The following is a 9,862-nucleotide window of genomic DNA, read 5'->3' as shown; positions in this document are numbered from 1 at the left end:
AAATTTGAAAACAGAAGCGTTGCCGTTCTTATCTGACTTAGGTTCAAAATTATGAAGCTCTGCTAATTGGATCTGCCTCATAATTATGAATTTATCTCAAGATATTATTTAAAATTGCATGCTATATCCATCTGTTTATAAAAATGGTTCGAATTCATATAAAGAATAATTCCTTTTTTCTTAGAGAAAGAATATAATATGCAAATATTCTTATATATCCAAATAGAATGCAAATTTTTTTTAAAAAAATTGAGTGGCCATCACTTGTTTGTTATTCATCCCCTCTCCTAAAATCAATGAAGTTCTTCAATCATTAAAAGATTAGGATTTGAGTTACAAAATTATCATATACTTAAAGAGCACATGATGCTTGGGCTACAATATGATTTTTTTTTTTTTTTCACTTTTTACTAGAATCATTTCCTTGGAAAGTATAAATAATGCAAACAAAGGTGTTTTTTTTTTTTTTTTTTTTTTTGTTCCTTTATATTTTGTTTTAAAAAGTGACATAAATGCACTACAATTTTCTCTGGCATCAAGGGCATCCATAACCCCCCACCCGCCAATCATTTTGCCTTTGCTATTTAGATACCAATCTGGAAACTCTGAAATGCGTATCACGCAATAACTGACTTGTCATAGATTGGTTTGTGGACGAGGTTTGGTAGTTTAAAATAGATGCAAATGAATGAATAAAATTAACATCTTAAAAGAAATCTTAAGAAATTTGCATATGAAGAGGAAAGATATAAAATATTTTTGATATTATGATTGATTCATATTTTGTAGTGAATTACATTGATGATATTACTATAAAAAAGAAAAATGTAAAATAATATATTCTTGAACATTGTATATCAGCAATTACAGAGAAGTGTGCTCTAACAGTTGACAGAAATTAAGGCTTCTAATTAAATTATTGATATTGGTAGATTATCATTTTATACTAAATAAAATTTAATATTTAAAGAAATTTTATGCTTTCGTTCATTACTTATAACGATTTAATTAGAGATAGATATCATTTCCATATCCATTTTTTCGTTCAATTATAATTCCTTTTTAAAAAGCTACAAGCAACCACAAAAAAAAAAAAAAAAAAAAAAAAAAAAAAAAGAGCATCTTAAACTAAATTGCATTGTCCGCTCTTCTATCTAATAATTTTTTCACATTTGGCTATCACTGAAATGTACTTGCGTAACGATGGTAATGCCCGAAGGCATAATGCGAAACTTTTTTGGTCCGATTTTCTTTTTAAAAAAGACATAAAGCCATTAAAGTTTTGATTCCATGAAACTCTGGACATTTATGTCATCTTTTAACCGGCGTTAATCTACTGTTGAAACCTTTATAAAATGTCTGACCATTACATTTCAGAGATTTATTAGTTATTATAACTCGAACAAATGTTATATAATTAAAAGCAAGTATCAAACAATTACAGTAAGAACATTAAATAAGTTTCGCGAAAACAATAAACTCATACGCATTGTTAGACATTTCGTGCATCGTTTACGTAGATGATATCTTGATATCAATCCAATCCATATTTCAGTGCTTCAAATGATTGGGATTTCACTTTGAATGGATATAACACATTCTCCACCCATTTCACTCTGTCTTTTTTTTTTTTTTTTTTTTTTTTTCCCACATGAGATTTAGCAGAAAAGTTGGCTAGAAGTGCAGGAGTACTCGAATCGATGACAACGACACAGAAAATGGGTGTTAGAGACCAGAGAAAAGGGCAGAACGTCCTTAGATCAAAAGGTCTTAAAAGACAAAACACCTACTCCATCTAACAAAATTTTTATAAATTCCATTGGCGATTCAATGCCATATTAAAAGTATTTGACTACTAAAAGTATAATAATGACCATTCCAGTTTCAAAAATTGTGATTTGAATATGAACAATCATCTGGTATTCAAAGATTTTATTCTTGTAATCGGAAACAAATATTTCGCCATTTTGTGTTGTACAAGTTATTAAAATATTTTATTTATGGTCTGTTGGCTGAATAGCAATAGCAAGTTGAGTTAGCAAAAGACACTGTTGTCGGAACAAAATCTGATTATCAGGTTGTGTAACTGCATTTTAACTCCAAGGATATATCTCTGAATGGACTCTGATAAATAAATCTCTGCATTTATTTATGATTTCGAAACATATAATGAGCTCAATTTTCTTCCATGACGAAAATGATCGAACAATATTAACACAATGAAATGAAATTAACAGTGACTCTCCGCAATTTTTTTATTGAAAGTATCTTTGAACTCATCAGAAGCTGATGTACTTGAAGTCAGAAAAGCCATTATAATGAAAATAAAAGTAAGTAATGACATTCTTTCTATGTATTGTTCCGAATTTTTATTTATTGCATTTTCAATTTCGATAAAACCTAGCGTGTGCAAAACCAAATGATAAATAACTTCATTTAAACGTCAATTTTCCACTATCTGTAACTCTTAAAAATTTATTATTATACGAAAAGTATACATATAAATATAATCGCCTGATATTTTGCAAAAAGAATCTGTTATGAATATGAAGTTCACTAAGGAAAGTCTGAAGAATCGATCATGATCAACCGAAATACAACAGTAAATTTATTAGGATTTATTTTAATAAAAATGTAACAAGTAATTTAATAAAAATACAAGACGACAATGAAAAAACACATTCAATTTTAATGGATAGAATTATGGATAATCTTAAAATGGGCATACAATTGAAAGTAAAAGCAATTTTTAAATATTTTAAAAATCGTCAAATACGCAAAATGATTATTTTTGATTTCCTTTGGCTTTTCTAATTTCAATTATGTGTATTTGTTCTGCATATATGTTACAATTAAGGACCTAATTCTGGCGAATGTTGACATTCTCCAGTGAAAATCGACATTCACACATTTGCTATTCAAGCATTCAAGGGTCTATAGTGTCTACATTCACTAGAAAATGTTTACATTTTTTAATTTCTATTTCTCAAGATAACATATATTTGTATCAAAGAGTATGTAATAATATGTAAAACGATTTTCATTTATTATTTACCAGTGGTAAAAAATCAATAATTCCCGTACTAATTTAATAAAAAAAAATGTTGGGATTTCGTGACTGCATGATGCATTGTGTTCACTTATTATTATTTATTTATTTGTAATAAAATTGATGGAATAAACATACTTTTCAGCTTTATTATAAGTTTGTTTTGAAAAAAGTAAAATGCACGCAACAACAATATAATTTTTAAGACATATTTTTTAAGTTGAATGGCATTCAACTATTCTTAAAATTTGTAAATGATTTCATGTTTACTATAACATTTTATCTTGCATAGATAATAACTTGTTGAATAAACTTTTTTCTGTAATTTTTGGGAGTTAAATTTTGCCACCTTTTCATGGCCTAAGCGAAGGGAATAAATGTCTTGCATTGTGAAATTGTTGTCATTATAGACAAATTTTAAGACTAATATTAAATCCAAAAGTATAGTTGGGGTTTTTTTTTTTTCTTCTTTCTTTTTTTTTTATTGTAGATGGCGAACCCAGAAGGATATGAAAATTAATTTAAAATAGAAAAGAAAACAATATTTTTTATCCTTATGAATTATTTATGAGGCCAGGACTATACACAAACGAGCTTGACTATTATTCAAATATTTATTATAATTTTAATATCTATATCTTCTATCGTGACTATAATGCAAATATTCTTTTATCTCCTGCTCTATTAATAATAAAACAATGTGTGTTTTGCCGTTTTGCAGGGCAGTCCGTTTGTACTAAAGATAGCAAATTTGATTTAGTTATATTTTGGATTTGGAAATATACACTTTAGAGTGATTCTTTAAAAATTTTAATTAAAAGCTAAATGAGATTTTGGTACTTTTCTGCGATCACTTCGGTCAATAATATTGCCCAAAATTGATTTTTTACCGATTTTAAACTAAGAAATCTTTTGATTTATTTTTAATAATAACAATTTATTCTTCGTTAATTTTTTCTGAATTTTGATAATTTTTATAGTATATGCATAATATTTTATATAATATATCTAGTATATTGCAGAAGTTTCAACAACACATTTATATTTTATTGTTGAATTGAATTTAAACCGTTTTCCTGCCGCTAAATATTTAATCTTTTTTTTTTTTTTTTGCCTTTATTGAAAGTTAAGGAAGAAAGATTTCTTTTACTATCTGCATAATCTGAATATGAATTTTAAAAAATGGGATTACAGAACAGCGAAAGGTAACAGCATTTAAAAGAACGATTATCCATATAAACTCGATTATCCAGATCCTACTTTTGTAATGGCGTTACGATGTCATGGGACTTGACTTAATTAGGAAGGCTCATTTTTATAATGAAAAAAAAAATGTGAGAATTATAAAATAATATGACACGAGTATATAGGACACTTGGATGCTTAAAATCGTTTTATTGAGGGAATGAAACATCATTATGCTTAAGAGATTTAATTGAAATTAAACACGACCAATATTTCCAACGATTAGCTGATTAAAGTTGGTTAATATACTGAATATAGTACAAATTTTCGAAAATTCCCATTCGATTTTTCTATATTGACTTTAAACATTGATTCATCATCAAGGAAATTAATTATATTACACTAGAATCCGAATATGATTGGCTTTACTTTTCAATTTCGCTTCTTTATGAAAGAGCATATAGTTTCCTTTATATATATATTTCCAAAGTTATTTATTGCTTTAGGGGATGAAATATGTTCTCGAAACAGAAATGGATGAATAAACAGGTTTATGCATCTATTTGACTTTAATGATCCATCTGTTCAAATATCCCCTATTAACCCCTGTACACATTTTAAACTATTCCATCACTCTGGTCTTGTGCCACAATACTACATGTAATGATCTGGATTATCAGAAACACTATAATATTAAGGTAGTGAAAGCTTTCATCTTTCCAACCATTTGTACTTTTGTTAAAATATTCTATCTGCTTTTTTTTTTTTTTTTTTTTTTTTGTTAGAATTAGTATTTCGATTAAAATATTGCAATTATATGTACAAAAAAAATTCTTTTAAAGTGCAGTTATTAATTGACGCTTCTTATTTTGTAAGTTGAAACAACTTTTTTTGATGAAATATTTCGAATAAAAATGTTATTATGATCCTTTTTTTTTTTATCCATTTTTTTTTATCCGAAGGAATAAAATGTCTTACTATATCTGAGATATTTTTAAAACCTTGTGAGTAGAACGTTCGTCTCTTTCTTCCCCTCAGTTTTAACTGCCCAAGGGCTAGGACATCTGCAAGAAATAAAGGTCTATCTGTCCATTATCAATAACTCTGGAATTAACCTTGGGGAAGATGCTCAAAGCCATAATATTTTTGGAATTTACTGAAAAATATATAACAAAAAATAAGAATCTTTAAAAATAAGATGACAGAAATAATTTTGGTCAGAAGGATAAGGATCAAACTCGATTTTATATATATATATATATTCTGTTCCAATTTTGTTCATTGTATAACAGTTTCCTTACAAATAAACGTCTTTTTTTTATTGTAAACTAGTCTTTCATTTATACTTATATTCCATGTATATAATGTGGATGTATAATTTTAAGTGCTAATACCCATTTTTAAAACATTTAAGCGACAATATTTGATGCATTTAAAAAAATTAAAAGCTTTTTTATATTTGTCTTTTATAACACACAAGGATGTGTTTATTAAAAAGAATGTTAAAATATGATTAGAATCTTTAAAAATAAGATGACAGAAATAATTTTGGTCAGAAGGATAAGGATCAAACTCGATTTTATATATATATATATATTCTGTTCCAATTTTGTTCATTGTATAACAGTTTCCTTACAAATAAACGTCTTTTTTTTATTGTAAACTAGTCTTTCATTTATACTTATATTCCATGTATATAATGTGGATGTATAATTTTAAGTGCTAATACCCATTTTTAAAACATTTAAGCGACAATATTTGATGCATTTAAAAAAATTAAAAGCTTTTTTATATTTGTCTTTTATAACACACAAGGATGTGTTTATTAAAAAGAATGTTAAAATATGATTAGAGAGTTTTGTTTTCAACACTTATTAAATTTTATCGGAATCACTAACAAAAATTAAATGTCTTTAAATACTTTAATTAAAGAAATAAACTTTTCACATCTGAACACTCAAAATGAACATTTATCTCATTAATTTGTTCTACTTTTCAAAGCTAAGCCTTCAACAAAGAGAGCTGAAGTTAGAAAAGTGCTCGATAGATGGCAGCACACATTTTATTTAGTAATTTTCTTCTAAAATTCATCGCAGAGCGACAAGCCACAGCAATACTATGTTCGCCAATCAAAATGCGTAAATCTGAAATCTTGGCTTCTGATTGGTTGCAGGCTATTCCAAGCTTAGTTTTCTGTTCTTACTTCTTATCTTTTTTTTCTTTTCTTACTTTTATTTTTTCCCTTCTTTTTCTTCCCCCTTCTTTCTGGTAATAGCAATGGCGGTGCAAGGGAGGCTGAAGAACTATGAAGTGGATGAAATGAAACTTCGAAGCTCGTACAGTATTTCATTCCATGCTGCTGCTTCAAATGAACGCCCATGACCTTTCTCAATAACAGCGTTTACTTTCAGCTTTTTATAGCTTTGTGGTCCTGCTTTTGTTCTACCTGAAATGTTAACCAGAGTATCGCACTATAAACAGATCTAATGTTTCGTTTTTTTCTTAATTTTAAGATTTTTCATGGGATCTAAATTTAAAATCAATTTTTTTTTTTTATGTTAAAATCTCCCATTTATTGAGTTTAGGTGAGCGTGTATTGTTTCTGAATTAAATACCATCTGAAAGTTAGTTTTCATCAGTTAAAATGATTATTAAGCATTATGTTAATTATGTAATGCAATGTAATTACATCATGCTCTTATAATATACGGTGAAATGCGTTTTTATTTCATTTTTGGAATTAATTGCACATTCTCCATCAGGTAATTTGAAGTACCGAAGTGATCCTACGCCCCTTGAAAGAAAGTTGCGTCTTCAGCCACATTAATTGCTAAATGCTTAATTTTTTTATCCCCTCTGTGATTAGCGCAGCCTTCCTATAAACAAATATATAATTTTGAATTAATTAAGCTCTTAAAATAATAGCATAATCATCGGAATTCTTCCTTCACTGTAACTTTAACTTCGGAACCGCGCGGGCTATTAATTTTCTCACGGAATTAAAATGCTGAGGTTTAAATTTCTTGGAAATCAGTAGAAGATCCAAATTCTTTCCCTCGTTCGCTCTTTCATCCTTTCTGCTTAGCAGTCAGTTAGTTCATCGATCTGATCTTACCATGGCTTGGACAAAGAAACCTTGTCAAAAGCTAAAAATCTACGAAATTCTGACGAATAAAAAGCGTTAAAAAAATTCAACGATTGTTTCTTCGAACTTGCTGTCTGTTTCTATATATGTAAAAATATTTTAGCACTTGCTTTTGATCTTTGACGTAATGAAATCTTCTGTTTAGTGACTATGTTATAGTGATTCAACTAAGAATGTACAGAAAGTCTTGAGATGTTGTGTATTCTGTGTAATTTTTGTATAAAAGTATAGTGCCTTTCAATGACTAAATTTCAATTTGCTTTTTTAAGTTTCAGAAATAGTTATTTAAAGTTCGTATTGATGAATGAAATTTAGTACAAATAATATATTCAAGAAAAATAATACTCTTTTAAAAAACTTTATTTATTTCAAAATTACTGCACGCAAGTAATTGAATATATTGCAAAAAATAAATTTCATATTGTACATATTTTCAGAAAGATCTTTAATTGGCCGTAACTTTTAATCAGTCACAGAGAGCTTAAATTGTTTTATTTTTTTTATTTATGCAGCAGATCGTAACAATATAAAATTTTTAACGATCATCTTTTCTGGCTTCCCTGACGTCAATGTATCAATGTGCATTTTTTTTTTTTTTTTTTTTCATGTTACTGCGCCTTTGAGCAAACAGATTCTATTAAACAAAATACAAAACTGAATTTAAAAAAATGGACATTTCTTTTACACATAATAGAAGAAATATGCAATTGTTTTAATAGTTATTTCATGGTAAACTAAAATGCCAAAAATTTCAATTATTTTAAAAAATAAAATCGAATAACTGTCAGAATTTGAATTATTGACTAATTTTTCTCCGTGAAGCAAGCTTTTAAAAGCTTCTTAATTCTTGATTAAGGATACATTATATACATTACATAAGATTTATGCAATTTATTTTGGATGCATTTTGAAAAACAGTAGTTTTTTTTTTTCTCTGCGCAGTTCAGCTAAAAACTATTTTACAAACATTATCTGCTTTCTAAAACAGTGGAATGTTTTCAGTTAAAACGTCACAATTTTAAATGATGGATTGCAAAAGAAATGTATGGAGCTTTCCACCGTAAGTTAAAAAAATAAACAACTTTAGAATCCGAAGAAAGTTAAGTTCAGCGAAAAGAATCCTACTTCAACGCTCCACAAATAGAACTGAAGCAATTCGTCTGTCTCTATCATGTTAAAAACAGGACTGAACTTGTGTGGGTGTACAGAAGCGTTCTTTATTCGGAGTAGAAAGTAAAAAAAAAGAGGAATCGTCTCTACTGTGGAAAAAATGCCGAAATTGTTTTTCTCACGTCTGTTAAGTAGAAGATCTGAAAGGATACACTCTGAAGTAGACTACATTTTTTATTAACAATGGGATTAATTCTTTTGATGTCACATGACAAACAGATGGCATTTGTGTGACTAAATTCTGCCTATTTAAATACGTACAAGTTTAGTTGACGCATTGCGCATGCGTCTGTTATTAATGTCTTTTGCTATTTTTATAATTTCTGCAAGGCTTTTAAAAAAAAATGCATGTTTATTGATATTTATCTTTTGGACGTTGTAATGCAAAAAGAAGAAACGGCGAAAGAATAATCTCTTTAAAAGTGCATTTAAAAATTCTGAATTAGAAATATGATAATTTGATGGTTTAAAAGTGCATCAAGATACTGTTTTTTTTTTGTTTTTTTTTTTGTATAAAGATTTTTTTTTCTTCTCCTTTCTTTTAAAATTTTTTTTTTAAATATTTACCTTAAAGAATTAAAAAAATAATCTAAGATTATTTAAATAAAATTAATTAGATATTTGAGAAATTTAGAAAGCATTAATGTGATTTAGATTAGAATTGTTCTTATAAAGCTAACGAACCAGAATGATTCTAATCTAATGGTAAACAATGAATGGTCAAATGAATTAGACGTAGTTAATTAATTAAAAAGTTTCTAATCTAAGAATCAATTTATATCACTAAAAAATATGAAAAAGGCACATAATTATTTTGGAAAATCAATTGTTTTTATTTTTACAAGTAGCAACTGTATGTAGATTCAAAATTTGAACTGCGATAACTCAGTTTACGGTTATCACGCAAGGATGAATTAATGTTATTTTTTTTTTAATTTACATGAATATAATGATGTTACGATAACAAGATTAGTTGTAGGCACAAAGTATAAATGTACAAAATATGCAAATTTATATACGTGATTATGCATATTTGTAAAAGCAAAAGAAATAAAACATCTAACTGTGACTTTGCAAATTGTGTATTATAAACACGCCAAAAATTAATATATTTTTAAGATGCAAGAAAATCCTTAATAACTTAAAAAATACTGCCCAATTTAATGAAATTTGTCGAAATTTTATTATTGTTTATTTATATTTATGTTACTAAGAGAACAAGTGGTGTGATAAAAAAATAACCGAAATTTCCGAACGTTTACTTTTATTTTTTATCTAACAAGTATAGTCCTTTTTTTTTTTTTTTTTTTCAA

This window comes from Argiope bruennichi, chromosome 2 (genome assembly GCF_947563725.1).
Source record: "Argiope bruennichi chromosome 2, qqArgBrue1.1, whole genome shotgun sequence".
NCBI classification, from domain to species: Eukaryota; Metazoa; Arthropoda; class Arachnida; order Araneae; family Araneidae; genus Argiope; species Argiope bruennichi.
This window is presented reverse-complemented; position numbering follows the sequence as displayed.